The sequence below is a fragment of the Phascolarctos cinereus genome, unplaced genomic scaffold (genome assembly GCF_003287225.1).
Source record: "Phascolarctos cinereus isolate Bilbo 61053 unplaced genomic scaffold, phaCin_HiC Scaffold_726;HRSCAF=1367, whole genome shotgun sequence".
NCBI classification, from domain to species: Eukaryota; Metazoa; Chordata; class Mammalia; order Diprotodontia; family Phascolarctidae; genus Phascolarctos; species Phascolarctos cinereus.
The window spans coordinates 74,881,575-74,895,549 of record NW_027556098.1 but is presented as its reverse complement, the minus strand read 5'-3'; the positions used below and the strand labels follow the sequence as shown (position 1 = coordinate 74,895,549).

The window sequence follows — 13,975 nt, the reverse complement described above, 5'->3', positions numbered from 1 at the left end:
TTCTACAATCTGGATTTTGACCTTACCATTCCATCAAAACTGCTCTCTCCAAAGTTACCAATGATCTCTGAATTACCAAATCCAATGTCCTTTTCTCAATCTTCATCCTTCTTGACCTCTCCAAAACCTTTGAGACTGTCAATCACCCTCTTCTTGATACCCTTTTCCTTCTAGATTTAGGAATTTTATTCTCTCCTGGTTCCCCTTCTACCTTTCTGACTGTTTCTTCTGAATCTCCTTTGTTGAAACTTTATTCAGGTCCAATTCCTAACTGTGGGTACATATACATACATGCATGCATATGTGCATGCATACGTACACATATATCCATATATATATATATACATATATATATATATATATATATATATATAATATGTATATATTATATTTCATTTAGTATTCTCATCAGCTCCCATGGATTCAATTACCAGGTCTATGCTGATGATTCTGAAATCTACTTATCCAGCCCCCACCTCTCTAGCGAACTCTAGCCTTGCATCTCCAATCACTTATTAGACATTTCAAGCTGGATATCCTACAAGATGTCCAACACTAAACTTGGGGCAGCTAGGTGGCACAGTGGAGAGAATACTAAGCCTAAAGGCAGGAAGACTTATCATCCTGAGTTCAAATGTGACCTTAGACACTTATTAGCTTTGTGACCCTGGGCAAGTCACTTAACTCTATTTGCCTCAGTTCCTCATCCTTGCCCAAGAAATCAGGAACAGTCAAACTTGACTGAAAGAATTAAACAACACTGAAGTCACTATCTTTCCCCAAGGCCCACCTTCTCCAAGCTTCCCTATTACTTTCAAAGGAACCACAATCCTCTCAGTCCCCCATGCATTCAACCTAGATGTCCTTAATTTTTGACTCCTCCCTATCTCTCATCCCGCCTATTCAACCTGTTGCCAAGGCCCGTCAATTTTGTCTTCATAAAATCTCTCAAATATACACCTTTCTTCTCTGATATTGCCACCACCCTTGTGAAGCCCTTCATCTCCCCATGACTGGACTGTTGCAATAGCCTGCTGGTTGCTGTGCCTGTCACAAGTCTCTCTCCACTCCTGGACATTCTCCATTCAGACACCATTATGATTTTCCTTAAAGTACACTTCCTACTGTATCATTGTCCAACTCAACAAACTCTGGTGGATCCCAATCACTACCAGGATCAAATATAAAAACTTCTGTTTCATGTTCAAATCCTTTCACAACCTAGAACTCTCTCTATTTCCAATCTTCTCACACTTTCCATCCCCCATTTACATCTTGATCTTCCTCCTGGATCTATTCCTTGACATTTCCTTTACACTTCCTTGAACAAGCCACTCCATCTCTTTATTCATCCCCCAATATTTGGATACCTACTTTGTTTACAATTTTAGTAATACAAATCAGTCTTCTACGGACATTTTTTTCTCCTTGTCAATAACTTTCTTGTGGCATATATATAATTTTTGTTATTGTTCAGTTGTTTCAGTCATGTCCAATTCTCTGTGACCCCATTTGGGGTTTTCTTTGCAAAGATACAGGAGTGGTTTGCCATTTCTTTCACCAGCTTATTTTACAAATAAAGTAACTGAGGCAAACAGGGTTAAGTAACTTGTCCAGGGTCACACAGCTATGCACTGTACCACCCAGCTATATTTACGGCATGTAACCTACAGTCAAATATCTAAAAAAAAAAGTGTTTGAGCAAGGTAGTAATATGTCTTACATAGTTCTAACTTGTTCCCCACATTTATTAAACCAATTACAAGATCTGATAATGGTGAATTATGTTTTCCTTCCTATAACCTCTCCAATGGATTTTCTTACATTTTATGATTCTGGTTCATATCATGGATCTGAGGTGATAACTTAGGGATATTTAATGAACAGTTTTCTGACTATATTTGATTTTTAATATTTGTTTTAGATGTTTATAGATAATTTGTATTTTTCATTAAAACATTTGGATTAAACTCTCATGTAACTTATTGGTAAAGAAGGCAAAAGGAAACAATTAATATTTGAAGGCATGTAGAAATGTAGGGACAATGATAATGAGTAAGTTAAACTATAAATTTGTCCAATCATTCTAGAAAGAAATGTATGCTAAACAAGTATCCATAATTTTTTTTCTTTTGCCCCAGAGATTTTGCTGCCCATGATTTTATAAGAAGTTTGAAAAATAGGGGAAGCTCTTCCTCCTCTTCCTCCTCCTCCTCCTCCTCCTTCTCCTCCTCCTCCTCTCCTCCTTTTTCTTCTCCTCCTCTTCCTCACCATCACCACCATCATCTTCCTCCTCATCCTCCTTCTGCTCCTGCTCCTGCTGCTTCTCCCCCCCGTTCCCTTGGAGCGGACCATCCTGGTGCCTCTTTTGTGAAGTCATGGCTGATGAAAAGCTGAAGGAAGGCGTCAATACTGAAAACAACGACCACATTAATTTGAAGGTGGCAGGGCAAGATGGTTCAGTGGTGCAATTTAAGATTAAGAGGCACACACCACTTAGTAAACTAATGAAAACCTATTGTGAACGACAGGGTTTGTCAATGAGGCAGATCAGATTCTGATTTGATGGGCAACCAATCAGTGAAACAGACACACCTGCACAGTTGGAATGGAGGATGAAGATAACAATTGATGTTTTCCAGCAGCAGACAGGAGGTGCTTACTAAAAAGAGAACATGCAACTCTACTCCAGAACTGTGCTCCCAAAGAAAACAATACATTCACAATTAGAAAAACAAGATTTGGTTCATCCACATCCTGACAATTGCAGTATAGTTTTCTCTCTTCTTTGATTTCCTTCCCCCATTCCTTTATTGTACATAAAGTAACTGGTGTATGTGCACAGGCATAATACATATTGTTTTTTTTAACTAAATGGCCGATGGTTTGTTATGATCAACATCAAATGGAGATGGGAAGGGGAAAAAACAAACTGGTTGTGTGAAAATATCCCTTTTCTCCATTAGTGGCATGCTCATTCAACTTTTATCTTTATATTCCAGTAAGTTATTTTGCTCTCACTGTTTAATAACAACAACAACAAAAAAAACCCACAAAAAAATCCTTGCATACCTTGTTTGATTGGATAATTTCAATGTTTTTCTTTTATCATTGTAAAACCAAGGACGATTTTATAACTTTTTTGTATGTAGCTGTTACATGTAGGGCAATCTCTGTCTCTTAGTAGGGATAAATTACTATAAAAAAAATGATCCTAGATAGTTTTCCCTTCAAGTCAAACATCTTGTTGTTTAAATAAACTTCTTGTTTAAAATTAAAAAAGAAAAGAAAAAGAAAAATAGGGGAAAGTGCCCACATACACCAAATATCATTGTTGTCCAGTTGTTTCAGACATATCCAACGATCCATGACCCCATTTGGGTTTTTTTTTGGCAAAGATACTTCAGTGGTTTGCCATTTCCTTCTCCAGCTCACTTTACAGATGAGGAAACTGAAGTAAACAGGGTTAAGTGACTTACCTGTGGTCACACAGCTAGTAAGTGTCTAAGGTCAGATCTGAACTCAGGAAAATAAGTCTTACAGACTCCAAGCCCTGCACTCTATCCATGGTGACACTTAGTTGCTCAGATTTATAGATACAATCAGGTAAGAATGTCATTTGGTATTTCCCACCATACATCTTTTACTAAATCAATTTGCATTGCCTCGGTTTAAGTAAATACTTCTCTTACCCTTTTACTGTTTGTTTTTGTTTTTAATCTGAGCACTGAACAAAACTTGTTTCTATTTCTTCAGTGACCCTCAGACAATGTAAGATTCCTAAAGGACAATATACTAGTTTTGTTTTGTTTTTTTCTCCTTTCACTTTATATAGGGTAAACTATCATCTAGTCTTTTTAAGCTATTTTAACTCACTTTATCTTTCTTAAGCCCCCCCATTTCATTTGCATTTCAAAGACTGTTGGAATCTTATTATATAAAAAGAATGTTTTAAAGTCATCAATTCTGTTTTCCCTTCCTCATCCCCATAGGATTATGCTTACTTTTGAAGTATAAATTATTCTTAGTCATTTTCCTTTGCTTTTCTTGATATCACGGGTTCTTATTCTGAGATCTACATACATACACACATACATACATGCATATACGCAAATGTGTGTGTATTTTCATGTTTGGATATGCATATACATATTGTGTAATTGTGTGTGTGTGTATATATACTATGTGTAACTATATTTTAATATAAGTAGAATTTTGTAACCCTATTTTTTTAAATTTTATGTCTTTAAAGATATTATTTTTAGAAGTTGGCCAGAAGCTTTGCCAGATGGAAAAATGGGACCATTGTACAGAAAAGATTAAGAAACACTGGTATGTGTTATATTAAGATTTTTTCTTTCTTTTCTCATTAGCAGTTAGCAGTCATAAAGATTACTTAATGAAGTTCTTTAGCATATGATTTATCTTTTCTTTTCTAGTTGCAATAATTTCTATTTAGCTAGCTAATCACATGTGACATGGAATTGCTCTTTGATGGCCTCCAGATATCACACTGATCTGCAATTTTCCCTTTTTTATTTTCCCTTTTTTCCCCCAATACTTATGGGAAATTTTGAATCATTTCTTCAAGTAAGATACTTGGACTTTTTGTTCTATGATGCCTTATTTTTCTAGGTTGTCCAATTCTAAGCAGAGACACATAGCCAAAGAGATGGAGTGATAGACAAAGACAGAGACAGAAAGTCAGAGACAGACAGAGAGACAGAAAGAGAAAATGAGACAGAGACACAGAAAGAACCATAAAAAGACACCGGCAAACAGACAGACAGAAAAAGAAAGAAAAAGGGAGAGTGATAAAAAACTGAGTGGACTTAAAATTACAAATATATCTATTTAAATCCCATTTCAGGTATTTACTAGTCATGTGACCCAGACAGGGCATTTAATATTTCTGAGTCTGCTTTTTTTCCCCCCTCTTTCTTCTATGTAGTCTAAAAACTCTATTTACATGGAATTTCTTTATTGGTAAATATTGATCTCTCAACGATTCACACATGCATGAGGGTGATGTTGGTCATGTTGAGGAAAAGAAGACATGATTCCACACTCTTCAGATCCCTAAAAGAAGAAAAAAAAACCTCTGGTAACAAGCCAACTTGTAGAGGAGCATGCCTCTCAATCATATCTCTATCTTTAGTTTGCTGTGGCAGACACTTCTGAAAATTTCCCCTTTAGGGACATCTGGACCTATTCTCTTGGTTGAACTAAGACATATTACTCCCAAAAAGAGTTTTCATTTACTCTGTGTATTTTCTGTGATATATTTTCATCTGAATATTTTCTTTGATTTTTGTTTGCTATTTGGCTTGGGTAAATGGTTTTATTTGGTATTTGTTACGTGTGTTCATTGCATAAATGGCATAAGATAGGAATGATTTCAAGACTTGGATATATAGTTTGGAGGGATTATCCACATTAAAGAAGAACAATTATGAGCCAAGCTTTCATCTAAAAAATTATTTTTTCTAAACTAACATTATTTAGGGGACAGACCCTTCCTCTCTGAAGAAACAAAGTGGCCAGCCTCTGGCCTCAACCTCCTGTTTCCCTTCTGGGCAAGAATAAAAATTTCCTTTGGAGAAGAGTGGGCAAAACATATGCTAAATATATAAATTCGTGCTTCCCAGTAAGCCACATTTAGACAGACTCATATGGACACATACCTACATGGGTACCAAAACACTCAACCACAATACTTACATGTAAACTGAGCTGTGTGGATCAAATGGCCTTTAAAGTCTTTTACAGTACTAATTCTATGATTCTTGTTTTTCAGCTTTTTTTCCCCTTGAAAATGGAGTAGTAGTAGTAGTAGTAGTAGTAGTAGTAGTAGTAGTAGTAGTAGAATAGTAGCTCATTTGTATTTACAATGTCCTTACTTCTTGACTTTCTAAATTTGACTTATTAATACTTGTCATATGGTTGAAATGTAAAATTCTCATCTTCCAGTCTCTTTTTTTTCCCCCCTCAGGCAGCTACTGTTTTGTCAAATGTTCTGAGTTCCTGTTCTAAGCCATCAAATATAGACAGCTGCTAGGTGGTACAGTAGAAAAAGAGCTGGGTATGGAATCAGGAAGACCTGAATTAAAATCTGGCCTCAAATACTTACTAGGTAAGTAACCCTGGGAAAGTCATTTAACCTTCATCTGCCTCAGTTTTCTTAACTATAAAATGGGGATAATAATAACTAGCACCTACCCACCAATATTGTTGTGAGGACCAGAGGAGATAACACTTAAAAGCTCTTTCTTTTTTTTCTTTTTTAATTCTTATGAGACCTCTACTTCCATAGTTTATCACTTTATTTTTAATATATTTTATTAATTTTGTTAAATATTTCTTAATTACATATAAAATTTTAGTAATCATTTTTTAACAATTTTGAGTTCCAAATTTTCTCCCTTCCTCCCCCCCTTAAGAAAGGAAGTGATTTGATATCAATTATACATGTGAAGTCCTACAAAACATATTCCATATTAGCAATTGCAAAAGAAAATACAGATAAAAAATAAAATAAGACATAATGAAAAGTTTAAAAAGTATGCTTTAATTTGCATTTATAATTCATCAGGTCTCTTTTTGAAGGTGGATAGCATTTTTCATTATGTGTTCTTCAGAATTGCATTGGATCATTATAGCCTAAGTAGGTAAATCATTTATGCCTCTTTTTCCATTTGGCCAATTATATTTGTAAGGTGTTTTTATTTTCTTCAGTATTTTTGTGCCTCTTTTATCAAGAGGTTAATTCTCTTCATAATTTCTTCCTTTGCTTTCATTTTTTACTCAATTTTTCCTCTACCACTTTCATTTGATTTTGAAAATCATTGTTAGTTCTTCCAGGAATTCTTAGTGGGATTGTGTCCAATTCACATTGTTCTTTGAGGCTTTGCTTGTAATTGTTTTGACTTCATCGTCTTCTGCAGAGTTTGTTTCTTGATCTATCCTATCACCTACCACCTTAGAATCTTTTTGATGATCAGGCTCTTTTGGTTGTTGTTGTTGTTTGTTAATCTTTTCGACTCTATTTCTTGATTTTGAACTGTATGTTAAAGTTTGGCTCTGTTCCCAGTGTGAGGAGTGGAGCTTCAGGATTTTGAACTTTTTCAGAGGTAGTTCAGTGACTTTGGAAGATTTCAGTGTTTCCAAGGTGATATGATCTGTGGAGAGGTTTGTTTAATGCTACCTTAATTTGCACTCTGATCCTTACCCCAGAGGGGCTCCTGATCTCTGAGATTTGCACTTGATAATGCTCCTCATAGTGATATTGCCCCTCAGGACTCACATTCCCACTATACCAAAACTGCTCTCTGTTCTTGAACTATGACCCAGAAGTGGGTATAGGTAATGACATTACCAAACAGGATGTAGTCCTGAGTCCTGTGCTAGCACAAGAGTCCCCTATAATCTCTTTCTGATCAGTTTCCAGTTTTCCTTACAGTTTCTGGTTTGAGAGTTTCTGAAGCTGTTGTTTCTGTTGCCATCACCTAGTCCCACCACTGGCCAGCTTCCACCCCCATGTCACAAATCCCGTTTTCTGATCTCCTTAGAAATCTAGAAAATGTCTAGAAAAATGTCTCACTCTGAGCTTTTGTTGGTGCTGCCACTCCAGAATTCTATTTCAGATGTTATTTAAAGTTGTTTGGAGGGGAATACTGAAAAAGCTCAGCTGAGTATTTTCTCTACTCTGCTGCCTTGATTCTGCTTCCAAAATTCCCAATGAATTTTAAGTCTTCTTCCCTTCCCCCTCCCCCTCCCTCTCCCCTCCTCCTCCTCCCTTCTTCTTCTTCTTCTTCTTCTTCTTCTTTCTTCTTCTTCTTCTTCTTCTTCTTCTTCTTCTTCTTCTTCTTCTTCCTATTATTGCATTTTAAAATTCTCCATCTTCCAGTCTTTTGTTTTTTCCAGAAACTTGATGTTTTGTTAAATGTTATGATTATCTGTTCTAAGCCATCAGTAATCATTTACTAGTTTCTTTTTTGGGGGGGACTGGGCATTGGGGTTAAGTGACTTGCCCAGGGTCACACAGCTAGTAAGCATTATATGTCTGAGGCAGCATTTGAACTCAGGTCCTCCTGAATCCAGAGCTGGTGCTCTATCCACTGTGCTGCCCCTTCATTTACTAAGTTTCTACCATGTGTCAAACACTGTGCTAAATTCTAGGAATATGAAGAAAAGCAATAGACTATCCTTGAACTCAAGGATTTTACAGTCTGATGAGGGAAAAAACAGGAAAATAACTACATCCAAATAGATTAAATATATGATAAATATGAAATAACTGACAGAGGGCAAACACTAGAATTATGAGGGTAGAGAAAGGCTTCCTGTAAAAGATGAGATTTTTTCCCACCAAATGTATTAAGGGCATACAAATACGAAAGAAAATCTCTCTCTCAAAAAGCTCACATTTTATTAAAGAGGAAGAATGCACATTTGTAAACATACCTAAAATGTATAGAAAACAAATAAAGCTATTTTTAGAGTGAGACACTTAAAACAAAGCTTTGGGTGGAAAGTGACCCTTCAGCTAACCTTTAAAGGAAGCCAGAGATTTTAAGAAGCAGAAGTTAAGAATGCATTCCAAACATGTCAGACAGCCTGAAAAAAACAGCCAGGCAGAAGTAAAAGAAGTGTGTATGTGTGATATAGTAAGATCAGTTTGTTGTTGTTGTTGTTGTTGTTGTTTTTCTGGACTATAGCACATATGAAGAAGAATTCCTCTGGTATTTCCTCCTCACTTGCATTCATTGACTGATGTCATTGAGAAGATGACCAATTCAGATTTCAGAAATCTTCGTAAACAGACATTGGTATGTTCACCATAAAGTGAGTCTGACACAATTAACTAAAAGCAAGGTCATTTAATAAAATAGCATAGCATAAACTCTAGTAATAATCTCTTCTCTTTGATATGGGCCACATTCTATGGAAAGAGTTATCAGACACATAAGATACATTAGGAGAGTGGTACACACGTAAGGAACATACGTCATTAAAACTCGTACAGGGTCCTGATGCCTTGTCTCTTCTCATGCAGTATACTGCTTCCCTTCTAAGAACAAGGTACCTGCTAGACAAATCACAACTTATGGGTTCTCTGGGCTTGTTCCTCAAAGGAAGTTCTGCAATGCTGACTAAAATTTTCCTACATCTATGCTAGCTTGCTACAAGATTCCATTATCAGTGAGTGAATCAAGAGAACAATTATCTTCCTCTGCTACACTCTGGACAAAGTTCAAGGGAAAAGTGTGGAGACATTCTCTTGCAGGTGCTGGAAGTTTCCTCCATTGCTAGCTGTCTTGATTTTCAGAGACGCATCTCCAACTGGTAGAGCTCCTCTAATTTTGGATCATTCCACAGTTGGCAGTCTTATTTTCAAAATCATCAGGGGTTTGGTTGATCTATCAGACAGCCAATGGCTAGTGACACTTTAACTCCATCAGACTGATGGGAAAGATTTTTCATAATTCCTAAAGGAGCAGAAAAAATGTACATTGTTTACGGGCTGTGCATGGGCCTCCCTCGGTTTTGTACCTTTTGTAATCTGCAAATTGGTCACTCAGGGTAGCCATTCCACATCTAAAAACAGCAAAATTTGAAATGGGCGGTGACCCATGTCCTTACATCCTCCCCTCAATTAGAATGTTTGCAGTGTTATTAAATCATTTGGGAATATATCAAGATGTTATGCACATGTATTCTATTTATGTAACATAATTAATAACTAGTTTAGTTAACTCAATTAGGTTCAGAGCAGGTACATAACATCATAGTAGGCGATAGGAAAAACAACCTTGCATATGTACAACCAAAATACATGCTAATATCACAAACAACAAATGCTATACATAATAAGATTCAATATTGTAATGATATGTGTTGGGCCATACACAGAAATAGAGTCCATTCAGATAGCCTACAAAGGCTAGAAAGATACAACAAAACCAGATTATAACAAAATTCCAAACAGAAGCATTTGTATTTGATACTAGTGGTTGTAAAGAGCTACTGGGGTATACTGAGCAGAGGATGGAATGGGCCCGGTTCATGTGTTAAGAAAATCACTTTGGCAGACATATTGATAATTGATTGGAAAGAGGAGAGATGAGCAAGGGATCAATTAGGATGCTCTTTCAATAATCTGCAAGAGATTTTATAAAAGGCCTAACATCAGCAATAGCTATATAAGTAAAGAAAGTGGACGTGAGGGCCTGTCCTTCCTCCTCCTATATATTTTTTTCTGATAAAATGCTTTTAAAAATAGGCTTTAGATTCTTAAAGATAATGTTGATGTTATTAGGGTTTTTTCCCTACTTTTGATAAATTTAACCCACTAGCTAAAATAACAAATAATTCATGTGGTCTTCTGTCTTCCTCCATAAAGCTTTCCAAATTAGAATATACCCAGAGCTGATGTTGCCCTAAATATAAATAATAATAATAATAACAATTTTAAAAATGCACAACAGAGAACAAGAGAAAACTTACAAGGAAGCAAAGAAGAAAAGATGGACAGCTTTCAACACAATATGTAGTATTTCTCATATAGGATTTCTTGAAATGAAAATTTATCATTACATATTTTGAATCCTCTCTTATGTTGTGCTATGCACATGACATGCTTTTTTTCTTACTTTGTAAGAATATATATATTTTTTTAAGATTTGGAATAGATAAATACAGGTAGTAATCTAAATATAATCCATGGGGAAAAGCAGAAAGTAATTGGAAAAACTGAAAGAAATAGTCACAAAGGTCCATATGTGTTGCGCTCTGCAAAGAAAAATAAATATGACAACAAACTCTAGAGGACTTCCAGAAAAAAAAAATCAAAATAACAGCAAAAATCTCTGGAAATGTTTAAAACAGTATTTAAAAAAAACGAAAAGCAAATAAGTATGAGAATTAGGATGGAAATTAGGGATTAAGTTAGAAGTCTTACAGAACAAATCAATAAAACAAACAAAAAAAAAGAATAGGCATTTTAAAACACGTTACACAGTTTCTGAAGTAATAAATGTTTTGAAAAAATAATTGGAAAATATGGAGCCCCAAATACGGATTTGAAAGAAAATTTGTGTAAATAGAATGTTCCTGTCTTAGAGATAAATAAAAACAAAGAAAAAACCCCCAAAGCCTTCAAATATTCATCCTTTGGGAATCTGTATAACTGTCATTTGAAGAACAACTTAGTTTAACATAGTGGTCATTACCAGAAGTTTGGTTGCAGTGTGATTTTTTTAAAGCTACATTAATAAACACATACACATAAAATAATTATCTACTACAAAGAAGTATTATGATACTTATAGTTGGAAGCAATGCCTAACCTCAGTGAAATTACATCTCCCTGAATTTTTTTTACATTGAATATATACTTCAAATATTCAATGGATCCATAATTTTCTTGATATGAGGACTTCCATCAGTTATGAAGCTTCCAAGACAACTGGACCTTCTCATCCTATAGCTTTTCTTTTTTTTTCTGTAAATCCTCCATAAAATACCCAACACAAATTCTAGAGGCTTTGTTCTTTGTCTCATAATATTATGTAGGGCACTTGAGTTATCCATTGCTATTCTCTAATAGGGACGTGTGTGTGTGTGTGTGTGTGTGTGTGTGTGTGTATCTGTGCATATGTATATGTGTGTGCATACACATATATGTATGTATGCATGTACATGCACATATTACTTTACACACATGCAAAAGTTTTAAAAATACAACGCAGTCTATTTACGCTCACCATATACCTCTTCATTGTTTTTTGGATCATCTAACATTTTTGTTCCTCAAAGACTATTTTTTAAAGATTCTAATTTATAATGCTATGGCATTATTGGTGTTTAAAATGATAATTTTTATTTGAATGTACAGCTTTGGATAATTAAAAGCATTGTGCTATTTCTCAAATGCCATCCACCTTAATAGCTTTGTTTCTTTCAGTTTTGCTCATAGCAGAATTGAATGTCCATTAGACCTGTTCAAGATATATGCAGTAACAAATGGAGCAGAGCCAAGATGATGGAGAAAAGGCAGAGACTCACCTGAGCTCTCCCAATTTCCCCTCTAAACAATTTTAAATAATGCCTCAAAAATATTCTGAAGCAGCAGAAGCCACAAAATGATGAAATGAAACATTTTTACAACCCAACACTAATTAGAAGGTTGAGTAGAAAAGTCTGTCACATCTAGGTGAGAGTGGAGTTAATTCCAGCCCAGGTTGTGCTACCACAGGCCCAGTAAACCAGCAGCAGGCCTTAGCATGTAACTGAATCAGTAGAAGCAGCAGCTTCCAGAGTTCTCAGTCCATATTTGGTAAAGGAGGTCAGATAACTGATCAGAAAGAGATTACAGGTGTCCCTCTGCTGGCATTAGGTTCAGGACTCTGTTGCACTGCCCATATTTGGATCTGGGTTGCATTCCCAGGGCAAGAAGGAGCACTAGCACATGACAGCTTGTGGCCTCAGAAGACTGAGGGCCCTAGGCACAGTTCCTGTGAAGAAAAGAGTGCTTATGGTGACTCACAGATTAGAGCACAGGCAAGGAAAATAGTAAACAAACCTCTCTTTATAACACACAGTCTTGGAAGAACTGAAATCTTACAATCTCCCAGTTGTCTATGAAAACAGCTGCACAAAAATCCTGAAACTTGGGACCAGGACTGCCACCATCCTGGAAGCAGAGTCCAACTTTTCTATTAAGCTAAAAATCAAGAAAAAGGTCAGAAAAATGAGCAAACAATAATAACAGACAAAGAGATTCTGATCATAGAAAGTTACTGTGGTGACAGTGAAAAGCAAAGCACAAACTGAGACGAAGATAACAAAGTCAAAACAGCTATATGCAAAGCCTCAAAGAAAAATGTAAATTGATCTCTGGTGTCCCAACTCCCCCCCCCCAAAAAAATTTCTGGAGGGGCTAAAAAGGATTTTTAAAATCAAATAAGAGAAATAGAACAAAAATTGTGGAAACAAATAAGTGATTCAAGAAAATCATGGGGAAAAAAAGTCAACAGCTTGATAAAGGGAGAACAAAAAAAAACCTGAGGAAAAGAATACCTTAAAAAATACAATAGGCCAAATGGTAAAAGAAGCACAAAAAAACAATGAAGAGAGGACTGCCTTGAAAAGCAGAATTGGCCAAATGGAAAAAGAGGTACAAAAAAGTAACTGAAGAAAAGAGCTCTTTAAAATATAGAAATAGCCAAATGGCAAAATAGGTATAAAAGCCCAATAAAGGGGAAAAAAATCCTTTAAAAACTAGAGGAAGCTAATGACTCCATAAGACATCAAGAAGCAATAAAACAAAATCAACAAGAATGAAAAAAAGAAGAAAATGTGAAATATCACATTGGGAAAACAACTGCCCAGGAAAAATAGATCTAGGAGAGATAATTTAAAAATTATAGGACTATCAAAAGTCAGGACTTTGAAAAAGAGCCTAGACATCATCTTTCAAGGAATCATCAAAAAAAAAAAGCCCTACCCTTATATTCTAGAACCAGAGGATAAAATAAACATTGAAAGAATGCACTGATCACCTCCTGAAAGAGATCCCTAAGTGAAAATTCTCAGGATTATTATAGCCAAAATCTATAGCTCCCAGGTCAAGGAGGAAATATTGCAAGCAGCTGGAAAGAAACAATTCAAATATCATAAAGCCACAGTCAGGACAAGATGCAGCAGCTTTTGCATGAAAGAATCAGAGGGCTTGGAATATGATATTTCAGAGAGCAAAGGAGCTAGAATTATAACCAGGAATCACTTACCCAGCAAAATTGAGCACAATCCTTCAGAGCAGAAATGGACAATCAATAAAACAGTGGACTTGCAAGCATTCTTGGTGAAAAGAACAGAGCTGAATAAAAAATGTGACTTTCAAATACAAGACTCAAGAGACACATCAAAAAGTAATTAATTCAGTAAGGTTAAATTGTTTACACTCCTTCATGGG

General features: G+C 35.6%; 1 pseudogene; it reads left to right on the top strand.

Moving 5' to 3' along the window:
- Nucleotides 1-2,378: 2,378 nt before the first annotated feature.
- LOC110210887 (small ubiquitin-related modifier 2 pseudogene) lies at nt 2,379-2,666 on the top strand (annotated as a pseudogene).
- Nucleotides 2,667-13,975: the final 11,309 nt, after the last annotated feature.